This window comes from Mirounga leonina, unplaced genomic scaffold (assembly GCF_011800145.1).
Source record: "Mirounga leonina isolate KUSES-001 unplaced genomic scaffold, KU_Mleo_1.0 Mir_82, whole genome shotgun sequence".
NCBI classification, from domain to species: domain Eukaryota; kingdom Metazoa; phylum Chordata; class Mammalia; order Carnivora; family Phocidae; genus Mirounga; species Mirounga leonina.
Genome location: NW_023270825.1, coordinates 27758275 through 27774676, shown reverse-complemented (window position 1 = coordinate 27774676; position 16402 = coordinate 27758275). Strand labels below are relative to the sequence as shown.

Sequence of the window (16402 nt, the reverse complement as noted above, 5' to 3'; positions counted from 1 at the left end):
AGAAGCAACCTTACCATTAAAACTAAAATTCTGGAAAACCTCCCCCTTATAATATATAATTTCCTTGTGAGGAAATTTTTTTTAAGTCAGAAATGAGACTTTTAATGATTGTATTACAGCAGAAAGCAAATTTGGTAGAAGTTTATTAGAACAAGTGATTTATACAGAATTTATTGTTACTTTTTTTATTTTTTTTTAAGGTTTTATTTATGAGACAGAGAGAGCGCATGCGCAAGCACACGCAAGCAGAGGGAAGGCCAGAGGGAGAAGGAGAAGCAGTCTCTCTGCTAAGCAGGGAGCCTGATGTGGGGCTCGATCCCGGAATCCTGGAATCACGTCCTGAGCTGGAGGCAGATGCTTAACCGACTGAGCCACCCAGGTGCCCATTGTTACTTCTTTTAAAAATTAGTATCGTCTCTCTGTTGTGGGTCTGAGAACTCAGTTTTATATTTTTCATCATTTGTAAATCAAATAAAAAAGAAACCTGACAGGTACATATTCAACCAGTTTATTTCATATTAGATCAAAAATTCTTTCAGGGGCAAGATTAATATCCCCTATGAAGAACAGTGCTTCAAATTAAAGAAAGGCTGAAACAATTATATTTACTGGATGTTTTTTCCCAGAAAATTCCAAGAATTTTGGTAAATCTTGAAGAAGAAAATGTAAATCTTGCAGGCCAGATCACTAACTGATGTGACTATAGAGTACACTTAAGCTCACTAGGAATAAATTACATGAAAAAATAATGCATTATGACCAACATTCATATTGCTATAAAATGTTGATGTTCACAATCTACGGGTGTGGGGTGGGGTGTGTGTGTGTGTCCAAAGTCAGCTCCATCCTTGAGACCAATTATCACCTTAAATCTCTCTACCTAAGGATGAAAAAAAGCTTGCTTGGAGACAAAAAGCCACTGAACTAACAATATTCTTCTTTTCTTTTCTTTTTTTTTTTTTTAAAGATTTTATTTATTTGACAGAGAGACACACAGTGAGAGAGGGAACACAAGCAGAGGGAGTGGGGGAGGGAGAAGCAGGCTTTCCGCTGAGCAGAGAGCCCGACGCGGGGCTCAATCCCAGGACTCTGGGATCATGACCTGAGCCGAAGGCAGACGCTTAACGACTGAGCCACCCAGGCGCCCCACAATATTCTTATTTTCTAATATCTCCATCTCTGTCTGTATCTTCCCATATCCCAGTATCACCTAGGAAGACACAGTTCTTCCAGCTCTATAGAATTACTTCTATAATTTTCTCTTTATTATCAGTAATTTTTCCATCTCAGAATATATTCTTTTGTTCATTTAAATTCCATCTGAATCTCTCTCATTAACTTGTTTGGGACAGAAAATGGAATTCAAAAGCATGTTTTTGTTTTTTTTTAAGACTATGGTATCATGGCAAAAGCTGGTTTGATATAGCATACACACTTTTTGTTCTACAGTTCTTTTGCTCTTTACACCATATCTCTGATAGGGCTGTAATATAGATGAGAGAATACTGGACTGGAAGTAAGAAGACCTGTGCTAAAAACCCCACTGCCATTTCCAAAACTATATGACTTTAAATATGTCACATAATGTCTCTGGCTTCCATTTTATACATCATTTTATACATATCTTTTTTTTTTTTAAGATTTTATTTATTTGACTGAAAGACACAGCGAGAGAGGGAACACAAGCAGGGGGAGTGGGAGAGGGAGAAGCAGGCTTCCCGCAGAGCAGGGAGGCCGATGTGGGGCCCGATCTCAGGACCCTAGGATCACGACTGAGCCAAAGGCAGATGCCCAATGACTAAGCCACCCAGGTGCCCCCATATCTTCTCTTATTTTATAAGGTAGGGAAAAACTTAAAGCCAATACTATTCCTATATCTTAGGTAGGAAAATACATACATGACCAAAATAACTTTAAAATCATATGATTGGGGTGCCTGGGTGGCTCAGTTAAACGTCTGCCTTCAGCTCAGGTCATGATCCCAGGTTCCTGGGATTGAGTCCCGCATCAGGCTCCCTGCTCAGTGGGGAGTCTGCTTCTCCCCCTTCCTTTGCCCCTCCCCACCACTCCTGCTCTCTCTCTCTCTCAAATAAATAAACAATCTTTAACAAAAATTTTTTTTTTAATTTAAAAAATCGGGAGGCATCTTTGAGCTCGCGGAGTAGACACAATGAGCAAAGCTCACCCTCCCAAGTTGAAAAAATTTATGGACAAGAAATTGTCATTGAAATTAAATGGTGGCAGACATGTCCAAGGGATATTGCGGGGGTTCGATCCGTTTATGAATCTTGTGATAGATGAATGCGTGGAGATGGCAACTAGTGGGCAACAGAACATTTTGGAATGGTGGTAATACAAGGAAATACTATCATCATGTTAGAAGCCTTGGAGCGAATATAAACAATGGGTGTGTTCATCAGAAGAAATCAACTGCTTCCACGTGTCCCCTCCTTAGTACCTGTTTTACTACAATATAAAAATCAGGTCGTGTGCATTTTCATAAACTTTTATAATAGTCAAAAAAAATTTTTTTAATCATATGATTAAATAATCACTGTTTAAGATGGGACCATAATGTCTTTCTCCTGATTTCTACTGGCATTCTTTCCTCTTCAGTATACTATCTTAAACTATATTAACAGAGACACACTGCTTACATGTATCACCTTTTATAGGCTTACATGCCAAAAATGACCAGAAATTAACTATGTTTTATCTACTTATCAACAAAAATGAAAACCAAATGTATCAAAACCCCTAAAACATAACTCATGTTATAAAGGCATAACATGTGAAGGTATTTTAAAAACAAACAAAAAAGGGCAAATAACAATGACAGATGACAAGAAGAGGAATATAAATCCATAATACAAATATTTGGTCCACCAATTCTACTTCTCGGAATTATACTAAGGGCATAATACAAGTATACAAAGATGAATGTAGAAAACATTCACTGTAGCACCATTTATAACCATAAAAATTATAAGCTTAAATGTTAAAAAAAAGAACTGGGGAGGGGGGGCTGGTTGAATAAATTACGGCACATCTCCCATGGCATACAATGTAGCTTTGAAAATTATGAAGTGCTGGGACGCCTGGGTGGCTCAGTCGGTCGAGCGTCTGCCTTCAGCTCAGGTCAGGATCCCAGGGTCCTGGGATATCGAGTTCTGCAATGGGCTCCTTGCTCAGTGGGGAGCCTACTTCTACATCTGCCTCTGCTCCCCCTGTTTGTGCTCTCTCTCTCTGACAAATAAATAAAATCTTAAAAAAAAAAAAAAGAAAAGAAAGAAAACTCTGAAGTGCTAAAACAAGCCCCTCTTTCAAGAACACATTAGAATATTGGGATAAAGGGCAACTGTGGTTTGAAAAAACATTCTAAAGTTATCATTCCTTTGATTTGCTTTTAGAAGTAATTTATTTTGAAATTTCATTAAACATGAAAGTAGAATGAGATTTTTGTTTATCAAAGGAATTTTTTAAATGATATCTACTCAAACATCAAAGATCATATCCTTTTTTTTTTCTTATTTTTTTTTAAGATTTATTTATTTACTTGAGAGAGCAAGAATGAGAGAGAGAGTACATGAGAGGGGGGAGGGTCAGAGGGAGAAGCAGACTCCCCGCCGAGCAGGGAGCCCGATGTGGGACTCGATCCCGGGACTCCAGGATCATGACCTGAGCCGAAGGCAGTCGCTTAACCAACTGAGCCACCCAGGCACCCTCATATCCTTTTCTGAAGTCTTCCCCAATCCAAGCCAAGCTGGAAGCTCCTTCCACTGTTTTCCAAATCATTCTTTCAGTATCTTTGTTATTGGAGCCATTACCCTGTACTGTCTGTCTTCTTTATGAGACTAAGTTCCTTGAGGACAAAGATTAGGTCTTAAGCAGTTTTGTACTCCTGATACTTATAACAGGTCCCAGCACACAGTAGACCCTCTATAAAATGCTTGTTGAGTATCTACATTCAAACTCTACTTTTCCGCTTATTAGATACACAACCTTAGTCCTCCTTAGACAAACCTCTCTCAGCCTCAGTTTTCTTTTTAGAAACAATGGGAACCATGACCTATTTTATATCATTGCGTGAGGGATTAAAGACCTCTGTATAAACATATTTGACCTGCCTGGTATATAGACGGCACGCAAATAATGCTACTTTGCTTTTTTTTCTGATGACAGTGTATCATAAAAAAAATTAGAGGGGTGTCTGGGTGTCTGACTTCAGCTCAGGTCATGATCTCAGGGTCCTGGGATCAAGCCCCGCGTCGCACTCCCTGCTCAGCGCAGGGTCTGCTTCTCCCTCTCCCTCTGCCCCTCCCCCCACTTGTGCTCACATGCGCTCTCTCAAATAAATAAAATCTTAAAAAAAAAAATTTAGAGAAACTCATCTACTTAAAGAGAAAATTTCAGCTGAATGAATTGTACAGACCATAATCTTGCAGAAATTTAAATTTTAAAAAATTGTTTCCAGCTGTACTTGTTAGGGAACATAATAAAACCACTAATTATTCCAAAGGTAAAGGGTCTTCTTCTTTATTTCAGGCAGCTGTGAGTACTGATAATCTAGAGCAGTAGTTCTCAAGCTTTAGCATACATCAGAATCACCAAGAAGGCTTGTTAAGGCACAGAATGCTGGGCCCTACCCCCAAGGTTTCAGACTCATTAGATTTGGGGAGAGGCCTCAGAATTTACATTGCTAATATCTCCCAGATGGTGCTGATGATACTGGCCCAGGGACCACACTTTGAGGATCATTTACACAGGTAATTCAGCAATCAAGTCCAAAGTCTTTCCCAGGAATTTTTTCTGACACTATGGTCCCTCTCTTTCTCTAGAACTGCGGTTATAAAACCAATATAAATTAGAGCTGCTTGCAGCCTTCTTCCTTGACTGCATAAAGAAAGCTACCTGTCTCAGAAGGAAAAGAGATAAAGAAAAATAGAGCTGAGAAATAAGGGATAAAAGTGAGAGCCGCTGACAGTAATTTAAGCTCCTAAATCTCTACTAAATCAGACCCGACTAAATTATTCAGTTACTTGGACCAATAACACTTTTTCCCCTTTAAACTGGGTTTCTGTCCCCTGTAACTATTAGAGCCCTAACTAAAACTGTGGGGAGGAGAAGGGATGGAAGAGATGAAGGCACAAAGTTCTAATAACACACAGTTGTTCATGACACTACTTGAAAGTGAAATAGCAAATTTTCAGATGAGTTTACATTTTAGCTCTAAACAAATAGTTGTTTTCTTTTTTTTTTAAGACTTGTTATTTATTTGAGAGAGAGAGAATCCTAAGTTGACTCCATGCAGAGCACAGAGCCTAATGCGGAGCTTGATCCCAAGACCCCAAGATCACGACCTGAGCAGAAATCAAGAGTCAGACGCTCAACCGACTGAGCTACACCCAGGTGCCCCTAACCTTATAGTCTGAAAGAAGCTACCATATTTGATGGGTTTCTTGGAAACTCATTTCCTCACTAGAATTTGTGACCAAAACTCTTTCCACAGGTTTACACTTAAATTTCAATGGGTACCACAGGAAATGAGACCATTGTGCCTAAATCAATACCTAAGCTCACTTAACTTTATTAGCTATAATTTACAGTAAGATCTCTAACTCTAGCCACACAGTGTCATAATTTATTTGGCCTATATCAACAATTAAAATGTATGATTTATTCCTCCATTCACTTATTAAGTCTCTATTACATAAAGATACCATGATAAATATGTCCAGCAGGTAGAAGTTCACAAGACAAACAACCATACTTAGAAGCCATCTACACTAAGAAGACAACTGAAGCCAGGAAACTGGAGAGTCTGCCAAGGAGCTGTTCTACAAAGATCCTCAACCTGTTTTATAGATGAGCTTTGGCAGGGTTGGGGGGAGGGGTGACTTACAAAGTTCCCAAAGTGCAGTTAAAGTTTAACAGACAGGTGCATTTTTCTGGTAAGAGAGGTCATGGCTTATATTAAATTCTGAAAGGAGGACAAGACTCAAAAAAGGGTTAAGAACTACTGATATAAGGAGAGGAAATATCAAGGAGAGAGCTATGAGGAATACTTATATTCGGGACCTGAGTGCCTCAGCTGTTGAGCATCCGACTCTTGATTTTGGCTCAGGTAATGATCTCAGGGTCCTAAAATCGAGCCCCTCACTCAGCAGGGAGTCTGCTTGAGATTCTTTCCCTCTGCCCTCCCCCTGCTTGCCCTCTCTCTCAAATAAATAAATAAATCTTTAAAAAAAAAAAGGAATACTTAAGAGAAATCGAAAGGCATCAATTACTAGGTACCTATGAGAATTATGCTGTGCACATTACATATCATACTACATTTAATCCTGATAATTTGTGAGAGGGGTATCAGTAGCTCAATTTTACAGATAAGAAAACTGAGGCACAAAGAAATCAGGTGACCTGACCAAGGCTAAGTAGCTATCCAAACTACCAGACTATACTGGAAGGTAAGATGAAACAACAAAGAACTGGGGGCTATCATTTCAACTCCAATGTTCATCTTTCCTTCAGAGCAAAATCTCTGAGAACTAACTGTTCAGGTCAAGAACATAAACTTTGGAGACATCACTTCAAAAAAAATTACTTAAGTTAATTTACTTAAATTAAGACAATAAATTGTTAAGTAATCAAATTATTTCTGAGGTTGTATAATCTGGAATCCTGGTAATTTGGCAGACCCTATTAATGCCATCATAAAATTAAGTTCTGAGTCCAAAGCATTCACTCTAGGGGGAAAAAAAGTCCCTTAAGGATGAAGGTTGGGATAAGCGCCAGTTTTAGTGTTTGCAACTGTTCTTCAATAAAAGTTCAAAATGAAAAAACAGGAGTGCCAATAATCAGCCAATGAAATATGGCAAAGCTGCTTAAATTAGCCTTCTTTTCTTTTTTTTTTTTTTAAAGATTTTGTTTATTTATTTGAGAGAGAGAGAATGAGAGAGAGAGAACACATGAGAGGGGATAGGGTCAGAGGACGAAGCAGACTCCCTGCCGAGCAGGGAGCCCGATGCGGGACTCGATCCAGGGACTCCAGGATCATGACCTGAGCCGAAGGCAGTCGCTAAACCAACTGAGCCACCCAGGTGCCCAAATTAGCCTTCTTTTCACCAATACTTACAAATTCTGGCTCCTAGCCTAACAAAAATCTTTAAAATATTTACCACTTATTATCTGTATAAGCCAAGAAGAGTCACAAATTCTTATTGGAATCTTTTGCCCCTTCTAATAGCTTAGCAACATCAGTAGCAACTTTCTCAGCAAGGAGATCTTAACATATTTTAAAGTGGGGTTTCAGAACACTGTAACATGCCAAAGGTAAGAAGCATGGGTTAATCATTCACAGGGGGATTAAAGGTAGAACCACACAAGATACTAGATGTCTTCTGCAACCAAGGCATAGTGGTTTTGGGTTTTTTTGTTTGTTATTGTTTGTTTTTTTTATGTCTCAACTTTCCTCTTCTCAAAAGCAGAAACAACATTAAAATACTTTATTGTTTTTTTTTTTAAAGATTTTATTTATTTATTTGAGAGAGAGAGTGAGAGAGAGAAAGAGCACAAGAGGGGGGAGCGGGAGAGGGAGAAGCAGACTCCCTGCTGAGCAGGGAGCCCGATGTGGGACTCGATCCCAGGACTCCGGGATCATGACCTGAGCCGAAGGCAGTCGCTTAACCAACTGAGCCACCCAGGCGCCCTAAAATACTTTATTGTTGAAGACAATGCCAGTGAAATGAGTTCTAGCATGGATAAATGGATATAGATGCAGCTAGAAAAGAAGATATTTAACATAGCTGTTTTTCTCTACATGGAACTAGAACCTAAAATGAAACTGTAGACTTCATGTGGGAATGGAAACTAGTACAGCCTTTTTTGAATACAACTTGGCAATATCCATCTAAACACATTTAAATGAACATATATGTAGGAATATATCACACAGAAATCATCAGACCAGTCTGATAATTTATGGTGTATCTATACCGCTGGTTCTCAAGCTTTAGCATACATCAGAATCACCTACAGAGCTTGTAGGACCATAGACTGCTGGGCCCCAACAGAAGAGTTTCTGGTTCTGTAGGTCTGGGTAGAGACCAAGAATCTGCATAAAGTTTTTCCAGGTAACACTGATACTGTTGCTCCAAAGACCACACTAAGAACGATTGATCTATATAATAGAGTTCTATGAAGCCATTAAAAATGAAGTAGATCTGTATTTATTGATATAATGTATAAATGCAGTACTGTGCTGAAAAACTGGCTCTGGATAGAATTAGGCAGAGAGAAGGAAGCCCTGATTATATCATTTGCCCATTTCCATGGTGTAACTACTCCCACCATTGCTAACATCAAGTTACCAATGATTTGGGCTTGCATAATTCTTTAATTACTGGTTCTGGTGAGCCAGTGCACACACCATCTAGAAAAACACCTAAAACTATTAAGGTATAATTGTAATAGCAGTTATCTTTGAGTAGGATTACAGGAATTTTATTTTCTTTATGGTTTTCTATGTTTTCTCAACAGTTTTACAACAAACATTTTTACTTTTATAATAAAAAGCTATTCACATTTTATTTATTTTTTAGATTTTATTTATTTATTTGACAGAGAGAGAGAGAGCACAAACAGGGGGAGTGGCAGGCAGAGGCAGAGGGAGAAGCAGGCTCCCCACAGAGCAGGGGGAGCCCGATGTGGGACTCGATCCCAGGACCCTAGGATCATGACCTGAGCCGAAGGCAGTCGCTTAACCAACTGAGCCACCCAGGTGCCCAAAGCTATTAACATTTTAAAAAATAAAATGAAGTTATCACTTTAGATGAGTTCTTTATAGTTGAAATTTAGCAGCCCTTCTATCAGAAGAGACAAGGCTATTTAAATACAGATCTATCCACTCTTCCACTATCCTTTGTTAACCAGGCCTTGACAAAGTAAGAAAAGAGAGAGAGAAAGAATAAAGCCTAACTGGGAGTCTTTAAACTCTAGCCATGGAACATGGAGGGCTAGATGTTGTCTTTATAAAATGAAGCATTAATAGCTGCCCTAGAATCCAAGCGGAAAATAAACTGAGACAGACTCAACTTGTTATTATAAATCCAGTTTCACAAAGGGAGCAAAAGCATAATCCCTCTAGCCTTGCCTCATCAAAATGTAGGCTTAGGCTTGATTAACAGTTCACCAAAGCATTGTTAATGAGAAAAAAAAAACAAAAACAAAAATAGCATATATGTCCCACAATATAAGATTAAATAACTTAAAGCCATAAAATGAAATAATATGCACCCATTACATGGTAATGTAGATACATTTCCACAATACAGAAAAATGGTCATAAATCATTGTGAAACGAAAAGTGTACATTACAAAAAATAGCATACACAGGTATGTGCTCCTATTAACAAAAATATATATTTGTGTGTGTACGAATTTGTATGTGTATGAATATTTAAAGATCAGAAAGATACAGCCAATGTTAATAGCCATTATCTCTAGATTAGGATATTACAGATGATCTGAATTTTAAAAATATCTACAACACAAAGTAAAACTACAAGAAAAAAAGAAAAGAGACAAATTTTAAAAATATCTACAACAAATATGTTTTATTTGGGTAGTATTTTTAGTCAATATGCAGGGAAAACCCTGGTATCAATAAATAGATGCCATGGGCGCCTGGGTGGCTCAGTTGGTTAAGCGACTGCCTTCGGCTCAGGTCATGATCCTGGAGTCCCTGGATCGAGTCCCGCATCGGGCTCCCTGCTCGGCAGGGAGTCTGCTTCTCCCTCTGACCCTCCCCCCTCTCATGTGCTCTCTCTCTCTCTCTCTCTCATTCTGTCTCAAATAAATAAATAAAATCTTTTTTTAAAAAAATAAATAAATAGATGCCAAATTTCACTCTCAATCACAGAAATGTAAATTAAAACAAAACACTAATTGGGGGGCCTGGGTGGCTCAGTCGGTTAAGCATCTGAATCTTGATTTCAGCTCAGGTTGTGATCTCAGGGCCCTGGGATCAAGCCCTGCGCCAGGCTCTGTGCTCAACACAAAGTCTGCTTGGGATCCTCTCTCCCCCTCTCCCTCAGTCTCTCCTCCCCCCATTCGTGCTCTCTCTCTCTCTAAAATAAAGAAAGGAAAAGAAAAGAAAAACAAAATGCTGCTTTATACCCATCAGACTGACAAGACTAAACAGATGGATAAGACCAAATGCTGGTGAGGATTTAAGGAAACAGGAACCCTAATACACTACTGGTAGGAGCATAAACTGGGCAACCATTCTGGAAAACAATATGGGAATATTAAGTGAAATTAAATATGTGTATGGACCATATGTCAGTAATTCCTTTCCTCAGTATATACCACAGGGAAACCATTGCATAATTCAATAGGGAATATGTATAAGGAAATGCATAATAATATTATCTGTGTTAGCAGTTTCCAAGCCACACCTAAAGACCCATTAAAGAAACAGGTAAATAAAATGTAGAAATCCATATACAATGGAATATTATACAACAGGCAGTAGTTATCCAATAGGTTTTAAATATATTTAAATCTTGGGGCACATGGGTGGCTCAGCTGTTTAAGTGTCCCACTCTTGATCTCAGCCCAGGTCTTGATCTCAGGGTTGTGAGTTCAAGCCCTGCATTGGGCTCCACACTGGGAGTGGAGCCTACTAAATAAATAAACAAATAAACAAGTTTAAATCTTAAGATAGTGTTGAGCAAAAAAGAGTAAGATTCACAACATAATACCATTATGCCAAAGTCCCAAAATTTAAGCCAAGTTTTATCTTACATAACCAAAAGCTCACCTTCCCACAACTAAATGTAAAAGTCTTTTTGTTGGGGTGCCTGGCTGGCTCATTCAGTGGAGCATGTGACTCTTGATCTCAGGTTGTAAGTTCAAGCCCTACATTAGGTGTACAGATTACTTAAAAATAAAACTCTTCATTAAAAAAAAAAGTCTTGTTTTCCACAGAAACACTGTCCGGTTTCTGCAGCTGATTTTTTGGAACAGATGAAAAATTTTCACTACTAATCAACAATATCCCTACAAATAAAGCAAACCTCAAATAAATTTCTAAAGTAAATTCAATGACTGACTCCCCACCTATTATATGGATCCCAAATTACAGAAATCATAACTAAAAATAGCAGGAACAGATGCTTTTTACTGAGAGCTTACATGGTACCACATTGTACATATATAATCTTTAATGCTTCGAACAATCCTGAGAGGTAAACACTGCAGGTTAATAAACTATGTCAAGAGATTACATGATTTGCCTAAGACCATACATTTATTGTGTAGTGGAACTAGGAATCAAATCAAGTCTGTTGACTATGAAGTCCATGCTCTTCCACTCTAGCACAACGTCTACCCACCAATTATAATAGTATCTCCTTGTCACACCACCAATGCAGCAGGCACTATATTAAGTACTTTAAATAAATTATCTCCTTCCCACTTCACAATTACCCTAAAAGTCAGGTATTATTAACGCCATTTCACATATGAGAAAACAGACGCTTACATATTCTAAAACCTGCCCAAGGTCCCAAAATTCAAGCTAAAGTTTACCTTGCATAACCAAAAAGCTCATTTTCACAACTAAATTTAAAATTCCTTTTGTTTCCTACAGTACCCAGTAAGATGTTACTATGTAACTGTAAAGCACCTATGTGCTGAATATCACACTGATGTCAGATGAATTTCTGAAATAAAACGAACGCAATCATACAATTGTGACAGATGCTGTTAACTGGCTGCCCAAAAAGCCATTCCCAAATCCTTTCTTCCTCCTTGCATCTCACTATAGAGACCAAAAGGCTACTTACAGTTAGAAGTGACCATAGGACCCAATTTTGGTCCAGGAAACATTAGAAGTAACCTGCTAGAAACACTAATAGGAAAGCTTTTGCTTGGTCTGGACCTTTTGCCCTCCTCCTTAAATGTGGTTGGAAGGCTGGAGTTGTAGCTATCTCAGGACCATGAAGGCCAAGCAAATCACAAAGATATGGGCCCCAACATTGTTGAGCCACTGAAGCAACATGAGCAACTGCCAATACTTCCAGACTTACGTAAGAAAAACAGACCTTTCTTTGTTTAAGCCTTGTAGCCAGGTTTTCAATTACTTTACAGTTGGATACAATCCTTATACAACACCATTATCAAAAACTACTGTAACTGTAACTGTAACTTCCTGACTAATGACTAAAACCAAAATTACATGCTAGTCCTAAATCAGTCTGACAAAATTATAATCTCTTGATAAGGACTATTCTGAGTATCTGCTCAGACAGCTTTAGGAAGTCTGAGCTGCGGGGAGAGTGACAGAAAACAAGAATACAGAATCAGGAAGCTCCCTGGGCTCTGAATTGCACACATGATAGGAGCTCAAACACTCAAAACTATCACCAAGAGTGCATTATCAGGAGGGCCATCTTCTCAAACAATAACTTAAGCTTTCAGGAGTCAACTTCAAAACGAAAGCCCTGGAACATTAAGACTACTGTCCCCCTCAAGTTCATATTGCTAGTATTCTTAGGTATGATAATGGTATTAGAATTATATAGAAAAATAATTTGCTTTTATTAAATGTTTATTAAAGTATAATGTCTTTTTTTTTTTAGAAGATAAACTAAGTACTTAGGGGTGAAGTATGCTGATGCCTGCAATGTTCTTTCAAGTGGTTCACAGATAAGAGAATACACACATATTAGAATATATACATATGAAGCAAGTATGGCAAAACATTTAAGTTATTGAATTATCAGTTGGAGATATACAGATGGTCAATGTACTATTCTTTCAATATTCTTGTATATTTGAAATGTTCATAATAAAAGTTGGTGTTAATGTTAGTTTCCTGGCTTGAGTATTATGCTAAACTATGTAAAATATAACCACTGGGGAAAACTGGGTAAAAGTCACACTGGACCTCTCTATCTTCTTTTTACAACTTCCTATGAATCTAAAATTGTATCAAAATAAAATGTTAAAACAAAAGTGTTGGGAAGACTTCCCATTTTGTAACAGAGTAAACAAACACCTCCATTTATCTCTCAATGAACTACACTATAAAACCTGGATGGAGGGACGCCTGGGTGGCTCAGTCGGTTAAGCGGCTGCCTTCGGCCCAGGTCATGATCCCAGGATCCTGGGATTGAGTCCCACATCCAGCTCCTTGCTCAGCAGAGAGCCTGCTTCTCCCTCTCTCTCCCTCTGCTTGTGCTCTGTCAAATAAATAAAATCTTAAAAAAAAAAAAAAACAAAAAAAACCTGGATGGAATGCATGAACAGCTACGGGAAGACCCTGAAAATTATTACAGGTGGATCTGGGAAGAGCACCAGAATTCAAAGTATCACTGAACCTGCTGTGAGTTTACCATTTTTTCCCTCTAGTATTTCCCAGCCTAAACACAACACAATCCAAAACTCCTAAGTGAGCACTATGGCGCAGGTGCAAAGAAATACAGGAGAAGCCCTCTAGCCCTGGCTCAAAGCTAGGAAAGGGAACTTCTAAGCTCAGAAAAAGATGGGGCGCCTGGGTGGCTCAGTCGGTTAAGCATCTGCCTCTGGCTCAGGTCATGATCCCAGGGTCCTGGGATGGAGCCCACATCGGGCTCCCTGCTGAGCAAGGAGCCTGCTTCCTACTCTCCCTCTGCCTGCCGCTCCCCTTGCTTGTGCACGCTCTCTCTCACTCTCTCTCTGTCAAATAAATAGTCTTTAATAAAAATAAAGCTCAGAAAAAGAGGGGTGAATTCCTTGGGAATTTATTCTTTCTCCCCATCCTCTCATGTTCCAGTCCCCCAAGGTCTTCTGTGGTGGATACAGCAGCAGCAGCAAGAGCATCTGAAAACAGAAAGCCTCCAGGGGTGAAAATTCCGAGGGGAACCCTTGCCTTCAAGTGGGCAGACCAAACTCCTTTTTTTTTTTCTTTTCCTTTTCTCTATGTCCTCAGGGAAGTGATTCCATAAAGTTGTTATGAACTCCTGAGCTCACCCTCAACCTGTGTAGGTATGGACCTAAAGTAACTAATATAACAAAAAAATTGAAAACTGAGATAATGGGTAGACCTCGATCCAGAAGGCATCACTCTCAAGGTCATGCAAGTTCCTCACCCACAAAGTTACTACTCATTCACTTATACAAGTACTGGATGAATAAGGCCCCTTCTTTGTCCTTAAGGAGGTAGCAGTCTAGGAAAGGATGCAGACACACTAATAAATAACTGCAATTTAGTTTGAGAGCTGCTATAATAAAGATACATACCAGATACAGAGTTATCGCAGAAAATGAAGCAATTAAATTGACTTGGATAAGCCAGGGAGCACTTCGGAGAACTGATTTAGCTGGAGCTTAAATGATATATCATAGTATCCCTAAAAAGGCAAGGTGGGCAGGAAACAGCATTCTAGGCAATGGGAAGAGTTGGCAAAAGCTCAAAGGCAGAACATCAGGTATTAAAGTAACTACAAGGAATTTGGTGAGAATAATCTAAAAGGTAGCACTAAGCTACAAGACTGAAATGTAGCTAGAAAACAGATAGGAAGTATGGGTCCATTAAGGTACAGCTCCTTAAACATCACATTAAGAAATTTACCTGTTTTCATAGGTAATAGAATATAATTATAAGTGGTATAATCAGACCTGTAACAGGATAATTCTAGTTGTTTTCTGTTTTCTGACTATTCTGGACTAGAATAGTAACCTCCAAATTTTTTTGATCCCGTACCTATTACTAAAAAAATTTGAGTATATCCCTCAATATATGTATATTTATATTACATTTAGACATATTATATTGAACATGTGTATAATATTAAATATACAAAGGAGAAACTGTTTAATGATGAGATAGTGGCACCTGGGTGGTATAATCTGTTAAACATCTAACTCTTGGTTTCGGCTCAGGTCATGATCTCAGGGTTGTGAGATCAAGCCCTTGCATAAGGACTCCATGCTCTGCACAGAGTCTGCTTGAGATTCTCTCTCCCTCTCCCTTTACCCTCCAGCTCATACTCTCTCTATAAAATAAATAAATTTTTGAAAAAAATGATGAGATAATAACAGCCAAGTAGAAACAATCCAAATACCCATCAACTGATGAATTAATTTTTAAAATTGGTATACCAAGGGGCACCTGGCTGGCTCAGTCAGTAGAGTAGATGACTCTTGATCTCAGGGTTGTAAGTTCAAGCCCCACACTGAGTGTAGAGATTACTTAAAAATAAAATCTTTGGGCGCCTGGGTGGCTCAGTTGGTTAGGCGACTGCCTTCGGCTCAGGTCATGATCCTGGAGTCCCTGGATCGAGTCCCACATCAGGCTCCCTGCTCAGCAGGGAGTCTGCTTCTCCCTCTGACCCTCCTGACCCTCCCCCCTTTCAGTCTCTCTCTCTCAAATAAATAAAATCTTTAAAAAAAATAAATAAAATAAAATAAAATCTTTAAAAAGTAAATAAATAAAATTTGGCATAACTATATAATGGAATATTCAATAATAAAAAGGAACAATGCTGGGATGCCTAGGTGGCTCAGTCGGCTAGGTGCCCGATTCTTGATTTCAGCTCAGGTCATGATCTCAGGCTTCATGCTGGGCGTGGAACCTGCTTAAGATTCTCTCTCTCCCTCTCCCTCTGCCCCCCTCTTTCCTTCTCTCTACAAAAAAAAAAAAAAAAAAAAGGAAATTCTGACATGTACTACATCAAATGTCCTCGAGGACATCACACTCAGTGAAATAAGCCAGTCACAAAAAAACAATTCTGTATGATTCCATTTATATGAGGTACCTACAGTTGTCAAATTCATAGACAGAAATAGAATCCTGGCTGCCAGGGGTTAGAGGGACGGGAGAATAAGGGAGTGGTTGTTTAACAGGTACAGAGTTTCAGTTTTACAAGATGAAAAGTTCTGGAGATTGGTTGTTCAACAATGTGAATATACTTATTAATATTACTGAACTGTACACTAAAAAATAGTTAATATGGTAAATTTTATGTTATGCCAATCACTTTCTTACCATAAATTTTAAACACTTTTGTTAAACATTTCAAACATAAAAGGTGTTATATTTTTTAATAATGGGGGTGGGGAATTTAAGAGAAGAAAGTCACACAACTTCTATTTTGCCAAAAATCTGTGTAAGCATGAACTGAATGCCATTTTTCAACTGAGAGTCATTATAATTTTAGAAATCAGAATAAGTAGAATAACCACTAACCCCAAAGAAATACAATTTCTGCCTTCCACAATTATTCAAAAATCTTTTTTGTATTTAAAAAAAATATTTACATAGTCATTCATCTTTTTAAAGATTTGAGAGAGAGAGAGCAAGCAAGAATGAGTGGGGGGGGCAGAAGGAAAGGGAGAAGCAGACTCCCGGCTGAGTGAG

General features: G+C 38.5%; 1 protein-coding gene and 1 pseudogene across 8 annotated transcripts in view; one reads left to right on the top strand and one right to left on the bottom strand.

Moving 5' to 3' along the window:
* The window catches only part of NUMB (NUMB endocytic adaptor protein), a 190810-nt gene that overhangs the window by 124911 nt on the left and 49497 nt on the right, over positions 1–16402 (bottom strand). The gene's annotated exons all lie outside the window — the stretch shown is intronic.
* LOC118002680 lies at positions 2171–2698 on the top strand (annotated as a pseudogene).